The sequence below is a fragment of the Schistocerca gregaria genome, chromosome 4, assembly GCF_023897955.1.
Source record: "Schistocerca gregaria isolate iqSchGreg1 chromosome 4, iqSchGreg1.2, whole genome shotgun sequence".
Classification (NCBI taxonomy): domain Eukaryota; kingdom Metazoa; phylum Arthropoda; class Insecta; order Orthoptera; family Acrididae; genus Schistocerca; species Schistocerca gregaria.
In genome coordinates, this window is record NC_064923.1 from 317,782,137 (window position 1) to 317,799,615 (window position 17,479).

A 17,479-nucleotide genomic window follows, 5' to 3' on the forward strand; every position below is an offset into this window, starting at 1 on the left:
AAACCCCGGGACGGAATATGTGTACGCTGTCTGCGTCCAGATGTCTTTTTTCTTTTTTCAGTCTGAGAATATAGGAGGGTGTCAGGGGGCAGAGTGGGTCGGAGTCGCAATCCGAGATCTGGTCACGGTATCCCCGTCACACCTTGAGGAAAAGAGTGAGAGAAGGGGAAGTACGTGGAAAACCTAAAACAAGACAAATATCGTAGTCTGCAGCCGTAGAGCAACAACTTTATATACAGACATCACGAACGAAAGAGGAAGAAGTAAATGACGCTTCTAGCGTGTGATGGACATCCGGGAACAGATAAAAATCAAAAGTAACAGACACAGCTGTATTGGACGCATCTCGTACGTGACGCCGGGTAGCCCTGCGTATCTTCGTTGCAGTCCGTGTTGTGCCAAGTTAGTTTGTTGAAGTATATAATCAGTCACATCAACTTCTCTCGCCGGGGACGTTCTAGCTACACGGCGAATGGTGCAAAGCACTTCATAGGTAATTTAAAAAATGTCGATGCTATCGTGAGCGGCCAACAGTGGCATGGTGCCGCTCGTGGAGAGAACACCGGAAATCAGGAACGCGTTTGGGGTCGTCACGGTAGAGATATTTCACGGCCTCTCCCGCGGGTCCACAAGACCGAATTCGTCCGAGCCCTGGAGTAGAAAGTTTTATCCGGTAGAACAGTCATGTGTGTGGCAGTATGCTGAGGCGTTTGTACTTAGGATATATGCTAAAATCCGGCGCACATAGTACCAGACCTGCCCCTCATCCCCACAGCTGAGACGATGGTCGTCGGTATCCACCTCGTGGCATGTCCGGCAAGTGAGTGAATCCCCCAGACGGATCTTATAAAGGCGTTCGTGTGTCACACGCTTCCTGTTGACAGCCACGTATTACGCGTGTTGTGCGTCAGAATGAAGTGAGTAATGATGTATCGTAGTCCCACTACTCTCAGCCGCGTATGGCTATTTGGATTCGATCAGTTAGGCAGGCTGTACAGCTGTAGTTCACCGCAAAATCGTTCCGCCACTGCTCAAAGTGGGATCGGAGTCACTTGGCGTAGATAAGTGTGGCCCAAATACAATGTTTGTCAAGTGGTCGTGAGCGAAAGGTGTCTACATGTATGCGAATCGTATAACTGATGCGGGACTTGGATACTAGTCCGGTATTCACGTAGTGGGATGTGAGAAACCGCCTGAAAACCACATCCAGACTGGCCGGCACACCGACACTCTTCGTTAATCCGTCGGGCGGATTCGGTGGGTGTCAGCGTACCTCCCCGCCCCGTAAGCGGTACTTTAACACATATGACTATCCGGGAGAGTATGTATTTGAAGAATATTGTGTTGCCAGTACGTTGCGCCATCGTAAATCTGGCATAGCAGTCGTGAAAATAACGGAAGATGAAGTAAGGCCTGTGTACAGTCAATTTTCATGCGCTAAATACGCGAATCTTATAGCTCAGAAAATCGATAATGTTGGCACGAAGTCCCTCCCTCCTTTCATAGTACAGTTGCTTGCGGAGTATATATATATGTAGATTTCGAATCTACCAGCGTAAATGTAATCACTTTACAGTGATGAGCCAAAAACGTTATTTTGATATGTCACTTTAAAATGAACCACGTAAGTCATGGCTGTGGGCGCAGACAAGTACCACCTGCGAACAGTGAACAGTCTAATCTTCCCTGCGCTGTAATGGCCACAGAAAGCACATGAGGTCGGCCACCCTCCCGATTTTTTGTTTTTAGTTGTTGTATTTCTCGTTGCCTTTTGTTTATTAGTGATATGAGAATGGAGGCGTAAAGGAGCTATACAGTCAGGCTTGCAGCATTCCGTGGAAATTCGTGCATTATTCTGCACTTGCGCTTAATATTTGTTGGCTGGTAATAGCCTGGGTGAAAAGCAGATGGCATACGATAATCTCAGTAATTTAGGATAGTGGGTGGATAACGAAACCATTCTCTCATAACAGACAGGGAATGTATTACTAACTACAGACGACAGGAGAAACATGGCATACACACGAAATCAAGATACAAGCATTTTAAATGCTCACCGGCAGCGCTGCTTAGATATTTCCTAAAGGCTCAAATTTCCATGAAGGAAGAACACAAGTGCAAAATCTACACAGTTTATTTGAAGAGACTACATAGTCCCCACTATAATTGCAAAAATGCTGTCAGCTGCAAGTGCTCCATCCAAGGCGTCAAATGTTTCGTGATACTTTGTTAATCCGTTGGGATATACAATAGTTATGAGATGAATCGAATGGCGCTTACATTCAACGATAAAGTTTTATTGGTAAGAACTGAATTTTTGATTTGGGCGTCAAATCTGTCGCCTTTTGGTGCCAAAGGTACGAAAGTACGTAGCACCGTGCACATTTACCGTTAATCCACACAGATAAGCAAAATATGTAAATGGCACTAATTTCTGAGGGGTGCTGTTGTGCGTCTCTTTCTTTATTTGATAATTTTCAACTGAAAACTGGCGCTGTTGAAGAACAGAAGTGCACAGATACTGAAGTTTCTGGATATGAATTTTGTTTACTGTTCTGTTTCAAAATTGTTCAAGTGGCTCTGAGCACTGTGGGACTTAACTTACGAGATCATTAGTCGCCTAGAACTTAGAACTACTTAAACCTAACGAACCTAAGGACATCACACACATCCACGCCCGAGGCATGTTCTGTTTCCTTAGTTTTAGTAACACTGCTAACTCTTCCAAAGAAATAAATTGTTTATATGACAAGGGTTTCGTACTGGCCACAAGTCAGCGAATATACGACTTACCTACTCATCGTAACTAAGTGGCACGTAAGTTTTACACAAAGCAAAATAGCTGGAAGCTCGGGTAAGATACGCAGTGAACTGAAGAGCACATTTTGTCTTGTTGGAAGTAGTTTTCGTAAATATGCGGTTTTATAGAGATGCGAAGTACATTTATGATAACGGCTGAATTAATTCACCAAAAGTTAAAGATGTAAAACTGGCCATTAAAAGGACAAAGTTTAAAGTATCCCACAACTGGTGATTATTAACGCGGCTGTATTTATACTTAAATAAATTTCGCCCTTAAGACATTATATAGGTAACGCGAGATAAAAATTAAAGAAATTATCTCAAATATTTTAAAACACGTTGTTCAGCCATCCCAAAGAAACAAAATTTTGTTATCTTCTCGATGATTTGATTCTTCTCTGCATGTAATAAATGTGTTACAAAATGTTGACAAATATATTACGGTATTACAGTTTTTCGTTGTTCTCTTATTTCTAGGCAAGAAATAGCTTTATGGAGCGCAAGCTTCGTAAACGTGAAGTAAACTGGAAATATACCCCGTTGTCATGCATGCACCTAGATGTTCTATTTTCAGCGTTTACGAACATGTTTCACTTAAATACTTTGTGCGTCTAGAAAATGTGCTCGCAAATGCCAGACATAGGCGATCCTGGCGTGCGCGGGACAGCAGGATAAAATTCCAGAACGACACACAAGTCATAAACAGACACCAAAAAATCGTAATTAGAACCAGACAGTAATATAACTTCACGAAACTTGCGCTCTAAGAAGCTGTTGCTCACCCAGGAATAAGAGAACAGCGAAAACAATTCAATAGAGTAATATGTTTGTAAACATTTTGTAACTCGTTTATCTGTGTGTATATAAGACAATGTCTCGATTGGCTGGCTCGTAATCGTCCAGTCCAAATCACTGAGGATAGAAACTTGAATTTTGCAGAGGGTGTTCATCTTACACTGTAGGCGTCGTTTAAGAAGGTATTTTTCAAAATTTCTTGCCTAAGGGAGTTTAAAAAGTTTTTTAAAAACTTTCGCAATTAAGGTAATTTTGAAGTCAGACATACGAAAATCGGTATTTGATTTCTCGGTTAGAAATAAAGAAATACTTGTTTCAGAATTTTTGGAAATTCAACCACTAAGAGAGTAAAATAGGATATGAGAATGTTTAAGAAAATATTTCGCTACATTAAAATTGTTAAAGGTAAATGTATGGAAATTGGTTTTTCCCTTCTTTGTTAGATATAAAGAAATACGTGTTAGGAATGAAGTTTCTATGGAAATAGCAGCACAAGTACGCAAAAGGGATGATTAACAAGAACCTTGGACTGTAGCTATCAGGAACGGTTTTTGGACAGAAGTACATTCATTAGAGACCTTGCTTCTATGACCTTATTTAGCGTGAAAAGTTCGCTTCAGGAACACAAAAACAAAAAATCTGTGCCTACGATACAGTCTGTGCGAGCGAACACAGCGGGCACTAAGCTAGTAATAGAATAAGCATGGAGTCTATTACAGACTACTGATGATGCTATAAGCAACTAAGGAAAGACAGAAAACATAAAAATGACGCAACCACATTTATTTGATCTTTGAATGCTTGAAACTGGGTATGACTTCACAGACCAAGTCAGTATAATTTATATTCTAAATCGACTTGTATTTCATTAGTCGAAGACATGGCGAGAGTACGATTTTCTTTTTTCTCATTCCATTCCTTTACGGTGAGAGGTGGAGGCGTTGACGACTTGTTGTCATTTTAGTGACGACTTGTTGTCATTTTAGCGCCTTAAATTCTTATTTTGCTGTGTTAGGACCCTAGGAGTGTTGCGGTGACCTCCTTATAATATATTACTCGTTACAGCTGTATTCTTAGTTATTTAGTACATCTTTCTTTGATTTTGCTAACTTTCCCTGCCTTTTGGATAACGCACGCTTAATATTAGGTGGTATATTTCGATGTGCACAACGAATCAGAATCCCTGAAGTGACCAGCAGACCAGTGGCTGAATGTCGGTACGGTAAAACCTGGTCATGGACGAGGAGAGGGCTGTGTCTGACAACTAAACGGAGACACCTGTCATGTCCGCGTCCCCGCCATCTGCCCTAATGACCTGTTTGCCAGGAATCCCTTTGTGCCTGCCCTGGAATTCCCCTGCAGCCAGCAGTTTGCTATCCCGGTATTCCCGGAGCAACGAGGTCGCATGTGTCTCACTGTTTCTCCTTTTAATAGACCACACGAGGTGGCTCAATACGTCTGGTTCTTTATGGATTTCAGACCTGCGTGGAAAATAAAAATGCTATTAGGAAGTGTCTTATCCGCATCCGCAACTGGTTTCATCCACATCTGCGCATTTTAAAAACCCTGTAAAGCCCTTCAATGAGCTACATCTCTTTACAAGTCTGCATCTGGTCTGGTTATGCCCAGTGAAATAATTCTATACAGTAAGAATTTAACGAAGCATAATCTGTCATATTCTTGATTACGTTAAGAATTCATTATAATTAAAAAAAAACAGACTTTGAAAAATTTTCTGAAGAATATTTCCACACTGGGAGGTCAAATAAAGTTAAGTCAAATGATGCATACTATTAAATGTTAGTCATTTAGCTCTTTTGTCAAATGTACTTTAATCTTAATATAAAAACATTCATTATACTTCTCATTGTAATGAGTGTGCAATGCGTTTATGTTCTAAATTGCCACGAGTTTTATTAGTCGGAGTTGGCGAGTTTAAGATTTATTTATTTTTCTGTCATTCTTTCCCTTTATGGTGAGAGGTGGGGGCAATGACGATGATTAAGAGAAATGATAGATTCACTGATTTTATACCGATTGACTATTTATGTCATAAGCGATACATAGGCGTCAGACCATTTACCGAAGTCTTCTATGGGTGCAGTGTCGCAGAACAGCCTTAACGTAGCCTTGTGGTAGGTTTTGTTGTTATAATCGAAACAAGAATGAGTCAGACTTAAGGCAACTGCTGGTGCTATAGAAGCTTGATGTCAGTTATGTGTGATTGTTCGGAGAACCAATAAGATAGCCTTGTCACGGTTTGCAGCCATTGCTGATGTCAGCAACTTGTCGACTGTTTCTAGGACAGTGCTCATTCAAGCCATTACAGCGGCATTCTGTCCAGAATGAGTCATAAGTTATTTAAACAGTAATAATAATAATAATCTTGCTTGTGCTGAAAAAATAGATTAAGGTAATAATAACTGTCCTTTAACTTTCAGCCACGAAGTAATTATTATTGCGCGCATTCCCAGATACACTCGCGGATATCTGGATCGATTGTGGAAGAAATATTTTTTATGGTTCACATTGTGACACACACGTTTAGATTCGCAAGGAGATACCTAGAGTTCAGAAATAACTTTGTTTTGTGTCTTGAGATCTGATGGCATACTATCGTCGTTCTTTCTCACATTGTGAACTACCCAGCGCCTCCTGCGTTTTCCTTCTCCTCCTCGTCCTTCCTGTTTTCCTTACTTCAACTACTTTCTTCTTTTTCGCCTTTGTATCCGCCCCCATTTGAGATTTCATCACTTGCTTTTACTGGGACTTTTGTGTGTGTACAGTTCCAATGTGGTGTAACAAAACACGCGAAAGTTTCTTAGAAGATACAGCACAATGAACATTATCGGTAGTTATACTGACGAGCACTTCGGATCCAGTCCGTGTCGCCACCTTCTATACCGCAAGAGTGTCTCCAAAGCCGAGAACATTATAGCCTAAGTATGACAGGTGAAAAGGCAGTGCCATAATTGTTTCATTTTCTGCTGCATCTCTCTAGAACCATTAGAACTACTGACAGCCTTGGGAGAGCCAGTCGTGCCAAAACTCTACCATCTGGTGAGCAAGCTGTATGAAACAGGCGAAATACCCTCAGACTTCAAAACGAATATAATGCTAATCCAAAAGAAAGGTGTTGACAGATGTGAAAATTACCGAACTATCAGATTAATAAGTTACAGTTGCAAAATATTAACGCGAATTCTTTACAGACGAATGGAAAACTGGTAGAAGCCGACCTGGGGGAAGATCAGTTTGGATTCCGTAGAAATGTTGGAACACGTGAGGCAATACCCTACGACTTACCTTAGAAGAAAGAATAAGGAGAGGCAAAGTTACGTTTCTAGCATTTGTAGACTTAGAGAAAGCTTTTGACAATGTTGATTGGAATCTCTCTTTCAAATTCTGAAGGTGGCAGGGGTAAAACACAGGGAGCGAAAGGCTATTTACAATTTGTGCAGAAACCAGATGGCAGTTATGAGTCGAGGGACATGAAAGGGAAGCAGTGGTTGGGAAGGGAGTGAGACAGGGTTGTAGTCTCTCCCCGATGTTATTCAATCTGTATATTGAGCAAGCAGTAAAGGATACAAAAGTAGTGAATAGGATTGGGGAGAAGAGAAGTTTGTGGCCCATTGAATAGAATGGAAAAGGAGTTTGTGGTAAAACTTGACTAGAAGAAGGGATCTGTTGGTAGGACATGTTCTGAGGCATCAAGGGATGACCAATTTAGTACTGGAGGGCAGCGTCTAGGGTAAAAATCGTAGAGGGAGACCAAGAGATGAATACACTAAGGAGATTCAGAAGGATGAAGGTTGCAGTAAGTACTGAGAAATGAAGAAGCTTGCACAGGATAGGGTAGCATGGAGAGTTGCATCAAACCAGTCTCAGGACTGAAGACAATAACAACAACCCAACAACAACAGCTCTCTAGAACACGACGTGGGAAGTAACTGTGTTGCTAATTTGACGTTCGACGTGACCCTCACACTTGTGAAGCTGCGGCGATAGTCGACCCGCGTTAGCAGCAGGTGACGTGTCATAGCGGGAAGTCTTCGGAAGGCATTCCGAGGCCCGGCGCTCGTTAGGCGGTTGCGGGAGGAGCGTGGAGCGAGGAGCGTGCCGCGCGGGATTACGGGATTATCCGGAGAAGCCGCCTGCGGGCCGGGGTGCAACCCGACGCCGACCGGTGGCCGCCAGCCGCACCGGCCGGAGACTGCGGACCAGCGGGGTTTCCCGCACCGCCCGGCTAACACCGCCTCATATATTCAATGCCGCCACTGCCTGCTGCCGCATGCCCGAGCTGTAGCCGCGGGCAAGGCGTTTCGTGTCCCCTCGGCGTAAAGGGCCAACCAGACAATTGAGAGACGGGTTCTTAATGATAACGGCTGATTGTAGTGCCTAATTAATACATCGTTTAGGCCACACTCAGATTTATCATTATCTGACCTCTTAGCCATAAACAATCCAGAGCTAATAGAGAGCATCATGACTGATACAGGGATTAGTGATCACAAGGTCGTTGTAGCTAGGCTCGATATCGTTTCTTCCAAATCCACCAGAAACAAACGCCAAATTTTATTTCAGAAAAGCGGATAAAGTGTCTCTAGAAGCCTTCCTAAGAGACAATCTCCATTCCTTCCGAACTGACTATGCAAATGTAGACGAGATATGGCTCAAATTCAAAAATATAGTAGCAACAGCAATTGAGAGATTCATACCTCATAAACTGTTAAGAGATGGAACTGCTCCCCCATGGTACACGAAACAGTTCCCAACGCTGTTGCAGAGGCAACGGAAAAAGCATTCAAAGCTCAGAAGAACGCGAAATCCCGAAGATTGGCTAAAATTGACGCGCGAAATTTGGCACGGACTTCAGTGCGACATGCCTTTAATACGTTCCACAACGAAACATTGCCTCGAAATTTGGTAGATAATCCGAAGAAATTCTGGTCGTATGTAAAGTACACAAGCGGGAAGACGCAGTCAATACCTTCGCTGCGCAGTGCCGATGGCACTGTTACCGACGACTGTGCCGCTAAAGCGGAGTTATTGAAGGCAGTTTTCCGAAATTCCTTCACCAGGGAAGACGAATGGAATATTCCAGAATTTGAAACACGTACAGCTGCTAGCATCAATTTCTTAGAAGTAGATACCTTAGGGGTTGCAAAGCAACTCAAATCGCTTGATACGGGCAAGTCTTCAGGTCCAGATTTTATACCGACTAGATTCCTTTCAGATTACACTGATACAACAGCTCCCTACTTAGCAATCATATACAACCGCTCGCTCATCGATAGCTCTGTACCTACAGACTGGAAAATTGCACAGCTCGCACCAGTGTTTAAGAAGGGTAGTAGGAGTAATCCGTCGAACTACCGACCTATATCATTGACGTCGGTTTGCAGTAGGGTTTTGGAGCACATACTGTATTCAAACATTATGAATCACCTCGGAGGCAACTATCTATTGATACGTAATCAGCATGGTTTCAGAAGCAACGCAGCTAGCTCTTTATTCGCACGAAGTACTGTCCGCTATCGACAGTTGATAATTACCTTAGATTGATAACGGAATAGTGAATGAGATTGTGAAGACGCAGCCTCGTTACAGTAAAGAATACTGGTCTTTGCATATGAACAACAACAGCAACAACAACAGACAATTTAACTGCAGCCGCATCGAAATGTGGACAGATTGATGTAGCCTTTTGATAATAAATTGCTTACGTGTACCAACACTAACTAAAGTATCCATGAGATTCCTCGTAATTTTTTTTCTGTGATGTCAGGTTGGTCACTTAGGCAGTAGATTCGATTAACCATGACGTCCTTGTGCTTACTTAAGCAAGGAAAAAACCTCAATTTCAAGACTGATCGTGACTGAAAAAAGCACCCACGAAAAAAATACTGGAAAGAGTGCGACTTTCTGGGGGAGAGGGTTAATGAAATTAGCCTCTTCAGAACTTTTCGTGCTTCAATTGAAATGTTCGATTCCGTATAAACTTCGACCTTACTCGAGTTAATTTATTTACTTAAATGATATATTCTACATCTAAAGATAATTTTCATATATCTGATCACCAAAACACTATTTGTCTCATAATATAATATTTTTCATATCGATCCATGTGACATCGACCTTGAACCATGAAACATAATAATCATGAATGTTAACTTAAATGAGTGAAAAAACACTTTACAGTGAAACTATTATTATTATTATTATTATTATTATTATTATGCTTCATTTTTTACGCCAACAAAGTTTCTGTTTAAATTTTTAATTTTTCTAATTTTATTATCGATAACTGAGTCGACAATTATACAAAGAAAGGAAGCTGGTAGCTTTATACTGCCAAAATGTGCCACCTCTATCATTATTGGGTTTTTAAGTGTTTATATAAATAATTACCTCCAGAAAACATTATATAAGTTATTCTGAAAAGTAATTTCATTTGAAGTAGCAAGAATTTATGAATAAATAGTGATGACGTCAAAAAGCAACGATAGTCCAGCGACTCTTACTAATCTGATTTGATCCATGATAAATGGTTCTCAAAGCCTGCGACTGTGAAAAAATTAGATTTGTTTATAAATAAGTCATCTGCGAGCAGTCACGGTTTTCTTTATTTTATTTTTCGCACGACTCGTTTCGGGAAATGATTCCCATTTTCAAGTACGTAGTTTTATGCTGTTGTACCATTTCTATGTGATTTTGTCGATGTGTGAGACTATGCTTCACTTCGTTGACTTTACTGCAACATATAAGAAAACATGCGATTTTTTAGTTGGTTGTCGATCTTCTTATGAAGTTAGTGGCGAAGTTTAGAAGAATTTGTACTTACAGTTTCCTTATGGTCCATTTGTGCAGAGTCTCACACACACTAAACATCGCACACAACTTGTTGTATACTTCTAAACATAAAAAACATTTCACATAAACAAAACAGTTACACAGATGTTCCTACTAGTAGTCAACAGAGAAGACTTTATAGGACTTCCAGAGAGTATGATATACTTTTGTACGGAGGTTGTTTACCTTAACAATTTTGATCGTAATTTACTTATATCTATTTTACAATTCTGCTTATTTGTATTTGTTACAATTTTTATTTAAGTATACTATCGAAACATCTGAAGAAATTCACTGATTCACTTTCAAGTTTTTCGTTTAATATTTTATCTTCATATTTTCTGTAATGTGAATATATCTCCAGTTCTTCTAGGAAATCCATTTTTCTCTCCTTTATTTAGTCGGAGCTCTTTGACATTTTGTTGTATTTTTCCAAATACAAGACACCCATTTAGAAAAAATACAGGGATTGTCTTGAAGGCAAACTTTTCCGATCTTTATATTCAGCTATCTTTGTCATATGGTGCAATTTATTGAACATTTTAGAAGCACCTTGTACAGTTTTAAAATGCACGCAGTTCGTTCATATGACAAAAGTTCTCGAAACTGTAGTCAGTATCAGAGATATGCGTGTCATTCAGATTAAACATCCAGTCCTGAGAGCTCCGAAGTTTTCAAGCAGACAAATCTTGGCACAGATCAGGTAGCGAGGAATTCTGAAAAACAGTGGTTTGTAGTTCGTCTACAAACGACTGAGTTTTAAAAATGTTAAGTAGTTGCATTTGTAGTCGAAAACTAATCTACGGAAGCTGTTAATGAATACATATGCCTCAGTGACAGGACTTATCTGAGGAAAAACAATCAAAATGCAGAAATTTCTCGCAGAATAAGGACTGTGCTCGGCACCGTTCTGGAAACGAAGATTCATTTTGACTAATAAGGATGTCCCAAATAACCTGAAGGTTAAGGTAAAAAAATGTGTACATACCCGTACTACCAGTAACAAACTCAAAGGCAACAGTTAATCAACTACAGCGCACACATCGAACAGTGGAGCGTCAGATGCTAGGAGCGAGTCTCACGAATAGGAAAGAAAGGTAACATATGTCCTCGACAAGAATACAGCAAGTGAACTCCTAGCATTGTTCACTGGAGACCATGGTTACCACAAGACAGACATTGGAAGGCCCTAAAAGAGATGGTTTGTTGACATAAGGTGATGGCTAGAATACGATAGTGCTAAGTGGCTCAGGACTAAGACCACGGAAACATGGAGTAGTCCTGTAACGAGCAGTGGACTAAGATAGACTGAAGGAGGAGGATAAAAATTTAAACCAGAATGCTACACTCGTGTATCTACGGATGAATTCAGTATCTTTCTATCCACGAATTACATTTCCTACTGCTCAAAATCCTGTGCGTTTTAGAACTGTTCTTTTCGGGCACAGCCAAGTGAGCTGGAAATGATGAAAGGAGCTCTCCATTAAGAGTATTACGGAGGGTATTAACGACTCCGGTATTTGCATTGCAACTTAGGAAAACCAGCCGAGAATCTTGATGGAGCCAAGGAACTGGAGCTCCTATTATATTGTGTCTGAGACAGTGTCTTAGATATCAAGTATGAGTATCAGTTAGTATGCTAAACAATTTACAGTCGATTACTTTTTCGTCGTATGTAGTACGGCACTTAAAATGATAGCTCAGGCTGTCCGCAATAACCCATTTGTATTGTAGACAAATAATTCTATCTGAGAGGAACCTAAAACAAACAAGAATTGCCATACCTTCAATATATCCTGGGTATTCACGTATTTTGATTTTTTTTTAGTCTGATGTCTCACTTATTCAAGAATATTTGTCACGTGTTTCCTTCTGTGTGGTTGAAGTAGAATATGCTTTCGAATTTTAATCATTCAACTTCGATTATCGAAATATTCTGAGTGATAGATCGAACAGTGCATTGGCATCGTAGGTTTGTTCTAAAGCCGTAATGAAACTACTAAGGAGCGCATTAGCGTCACTGCCAACATAAAATTAGTTTTACAAGCATGTACACAAATGTACATGTATGTGCGTTTATTTCAGTGTTAGTTTCTAGAACTGCCACATGGAAAAAAAATTGTTAATCAAGTTGCTTAAGCTAGAGACCGGAAGTTGAAGATATGGAAATGGTAATGTTCCTTGAAATCGCCTCGAAGTTTCTTTTGCTTTTGTTTCGGCGGCAGTTGGATCGCTGGGTGTTTCTCTTCTCTTTATGGTATGTCTGTTATACGCTGTGGTGACGGAAGTAGTGGGATAGCGATATGCACTTACACAGTTAGCGGTAGTTTTGCGTACACAAGGTATAAATGGACGGTGCATTTGCGGGGCTGTCATTTGTACTCAGGTGATTAATGTGGAAAGGCTTCCGACGCGGAATCGTAGTTGCAGTGAGACACAAGTGATATTCTGTTTCGGAAACCGTTAAGGAATTCAGCATCCACAGTGCCGAGACTGTGCCGAGTATACCAAATTTCAGGCATTACCTCTCACCACGGACAATTCTGTGGCCGACGGTCTTCTCCTAACGACCGAGGGCAGCAGTATTTGTTTAGAGATGTACGTGCTAGGAGACATGCAACACGGCGTGAAATAACCGCAGAAATCAATGTGGGACGTATGACAAACGTGTCCATTAAGAGAATGCGCCGAAATTTTGCGTTAATGGGCTATAGCTGCAGACAGCCGATGCTAGTGTTTTTGCTAACAGCACGACACCGGCAGCAGCGCATTTTCTGGGCTCGTGACCATATCTGTTAGACCCTAGACAACTGGAAAACCGTGGCCTGGTCAGATGAGTGCCGATTTCAGTTGGTAAGAGCTGTGGTAGGGAACAAGTGTGGCACTGGCCCCACAAAACCATTGGATTCAAATTGTCAACAAGAACAATGTGCAAGCTGGTAGCGGCTGCACAATGGTATGAGCTGTGTTCACATGGAATAGACTGTATCCTGTTGGTCTAACTGATTTACTCACTGACTGTATATGTTTACATTCGGCTACTCGGAGACCATCTACAGCCATTCATTGACTTCTTGTTCCCAAACAATAATGAAATTTTTGTGGACGACAATGCGCTTTGTTCGTGATTGGTTTGAAGAGCATTCTGGACAGTTCCAGCGAATGATTTGGCCACTCACCGATCATTTATGGGACATAATCTAGAAGTCATTTACTGCAGAAAATCCTGCACTGACAAGAGTATCGCAATTATGGACCGCTACAGAGGCAAAATGGCTCAATATTTCTGTTGGGGACTTTCAACGCTTTGTTGAGTCCATGCCACGTCGAGTTGCTGAACTACTTGGGGCAAAAGGAGATCCGACAGGATATTAGGATGGCTTTTTTCGCCTCAGTGTAGTGTGTGACGAAAGTGATGAGTAGCATCAAACACTACCAAAGAAGTAACGACTTTGTATGTATGCCGATCTTTCGCGCTGGGAGTAAAATTATTTTTGGATTGGCCTGGTGAGAACAAACAAGTATTGTTCCTTGTCCAGTGAAGAATTGGCACCTCACTTGGAGAAACATTTGCAACCATGTTTGTGCATTCAAGTGTTTTATGTATTTTAATAGTGTGAGAATAAAAATTCCGTTAGACCTATCGAAGCTAGAAACTGAAATACTATAGAAAAAGTCGATAATGTAGTGCAACGTCCTACATCGTATAACTTGTTAGCAGGTTTCAGAATCTCTATTGTTTTCAATTTGAAAATTTGGCACTCCTACAAACAACTGGATGACTAGGCGAACATAATTATGGTAATTTCCTGACATTGCCAAAAGGACATCGGGGTCTATATCAATGTAAAAAAAACTTCTAAAGTAGAAATTTTAGTGCCTAGGTCGCAGTTGATACAAATCCTAATTAGCAGCTTCAGTAAAGTTATAGTGCCATCTTCAGATCAACTGCTACGTGAATTATAAAGCCCCTACGTGTGCCACTACCATCTAGCCATTGAAAAAATGGAGATAATCTGACAGAACAACTGTCTAATGGAAGGCGAAAAAATGCTGGAGCAATGTGGACGAGTATAGGTGAATAAGACTTTCATGGGAAAGGTTATTATTATAGGGGGCCTTTGTGCAGCAGTGAGCATCAAATGGATGATGGTGATGACGAAAAACTGCAACTAATTACATTAAAGTAAAAAGTGACGCGACCGGGAAAAACAAAGTTACGAAGCTGGAAAGAAGTGGCGCTGCGTCTGGACGATAAGAGAATGACACGGCGAACTCTTCATTAGGAGCGTGCAGGACGCAGAAAGCGCTGGCCCCGGCAGCGACGGGACAGGAAAGGTGGGGAAGGGAGTGGGGGGGAGGGGGGGAGTCAGCGGCGCTTAATGAGCCGCGTCTGAGCGACTTTTGAAGAGGCGCGGGAGGGGGGGAAGTAGGGGGGCGTGTTTGCGAATGGACAACCTTTGTGCCGTCATTAACCGGCGCTTATTAAGAGATGGGATTTGGAGGCGGTTCCCTTGGCAACTGGCAATCAGCCCTGGCCGGCGGTAAGCGGATCAGCGCGCGGACTTGGACTTTCATTACCTCTCTCCGTAACGACGTGATTGTGCGTTTAAACAAATGAGAGGCGGGCCGCGCCGTCTCGCCGCTAGGTGCCCCGCCCACCGGTTAGCTCGGGACGCGCCTCCAGCGCCGGTCCCGAACTCAAACGCACTTTAATTACTCCAGACACTCACTGGTGTCTTATCTCCACGGTGCGTTCCGGAGTTCACATCTCCATAGCCAGATGCAGTAATAACGTAAGTGTACCGCAGCAGGGAACAGTTTTGTCTACGGATCTGTGGTCGGTACGTGTGTACAGCTGTAAGTGAAAGACGACCACATACAAATAGTCATAAGAAAGGCAGATGTGAGGCTGAGATTCTCTCGATGAGTCCTAAGGAAAGTAGCTCACAGACAGAACAGGTAGCTCAGAAAATCCTCCTCCTGCTAATTTTTGAACTGTACTCATCAGCCTGGATAACTGCCAGTTCAGATAAATAGAAGAGATATATATTATATGAAGAGGAGAAGCTCCATGCAAGAGACTAAAAAGATCTAAAATTGACTGCGATAGCATGTTGTTATGCAGAGGCAACAGATAAATTAGCTTATAAGTTAGAAAAATCCAGTGTACTTATGTTAGCACTTGTTTAGGACAGGGCTTAACAAGCACTCGCACCTGCTCAGGTTCATGCTCGCGAGCAAAGCAGTGGCAGTGTGGTGGTGAGTGAGGGAAACGCGCGGGCACCATGTGACCACGAGAACACAGGAGAAGTGCCAATTGTGAAATGGAGAAGGGTCCATTTTGACGGCGACCAGCATTGTATGCTACAATGTTTTCGCACTTCAATGTGTTTTGTGAAGCATCTTATGTTTTTACAAAGAGACGATTTCGCAAAATGTTTGGTCTATCACAAAACATTTAATATTTTCAGGAAGGTCAGTTTACAAAGGCACATGTCTTACCATGTCGTAATACAAGCAATGAAATATGTGAAGAACATGAGCGTTTACAAGAGATTATAAAACGTATATGGAAGCTTTCTGACGAAGAGGAAGGAAAATCAAATAAGCGTTCCGTTGCGGTGAGCTACTACTTTTAGCAAATTCCTTCTGCCGTTTCACTGATGGTGAAGAATACTTCCGCTACGGTCGCAGGTTAGAATCCTGCCTCGGGCATGGATGTGTGCGATGTCGTTAGGTTTAAGTAGTTCTAAGTTCTAGGGGACTGATGACCTCAGATGTTAAGTCCCATAATGCTCAGACCCATTTGAACTTTGAACTTATTTTTGAATGCTTCCTAGTTGGACCTGAACATTTATGTCAACTCCAGGAGAACAGTTTCGCAAGCTACCGTTATCAGACACAACGATCCAACGATCACCCTACCTGTCCCACAAGATGACGCTCAGAGCTAACTTGAAAAATCTTTGTAAAGAGTTTATTGCACACTATTTACCGCTGTATGAAGTAGTAGACATCAGTCACACAGCTGGATGTGAGACTCTTGAACTGAAGAAAATGTAGGTTGGTATGGAATTTTTTAGTTAGTGTTTCTACAGACTCAACGCCATTCATATTCTGATGTAAGTCGTGAGCTGTAGTGCATCTGAACGGGAAAATGGAAAACATTCTACAACTTGTACCAATTTCGCCATAATCTGCAGCTGGAAGTAATTGACTCTGCAGTGAGACGGAGAATATGAGTACAGATTCTACATATCTTAAGCATATCGCTCGAGATCTATTTCGTGCCTTACAGAAGTGTCCATACGGATTGCCTCCCTGTGCTCTGTGACGATGGAGGGGATAGGGTGCCTGCTCCTGGCACGCCTGTGCTCATCGTCTGCTCGTGGAGCACGATGGCTGTGAAGCCCTGCTTCAGGAGCCGTGCGTTCCACACCAACAAACGTACTGGTAACGAAAGCTGCAGAAATGCCCTACCCGTACAATGGAAATCACTGACGGACGTATTCTTTCTGAAAAGACTTTCTGCATTTGACCTCCCGCTAACACAGAAAGTACAAAAATTTTCCCATTGAGAAATGAATGCCGAGAGACAATGACCAAAACCGAAATTAGTGTAATCTTTGTACATTTAAAGAATATTTCACTCGATCTCTGAAGAGCGGTAACATATGCCAATTTCAATTACCACCTTAACGGAGTAACTTTAGCAACCGACGTTTTCTACACTTACAATAAAAACATTCGCCGGAGTAAAGCAATCAGTAAAAACCTGCATTGCTGATAATTCCACTGAGTAATCAAAGATGTGTACTGAACGCCACAAAATCAAAGGACTTGGTAGAGCGGCTTCTGCGTCCCTGAGTCTCCTAACAGGTCACAAGGAATCGATTTTATAGAAGCAACTACTTTACGTTACAAAATATTTTGATTTAAACGGAATTGTTGCCTGACAGTAAGGTATAAGTGTACCAAATTTGGTTGAAACCAGTCGAGTTGTTTAGGAGGAGATGTGGAGCCTAAA

At 41.7% G+C, this 17,479-nt stretch overlaps 1 protein-coding gene across 16 annotated transcripts in view; it reads left to right on the plus strand.

Annotated features, from left to right (window-relative positions):
• LOC126266996 (homeobox protein OTX1-like) overlaps window positions 1-17,479 on the plus strand; it is a 698,303-nt gene that overhangs the window by 610,068 nt on the left and 70,756 nt on the right. The gene's annotated exons all lie outside the window — the stretch shown is intronic.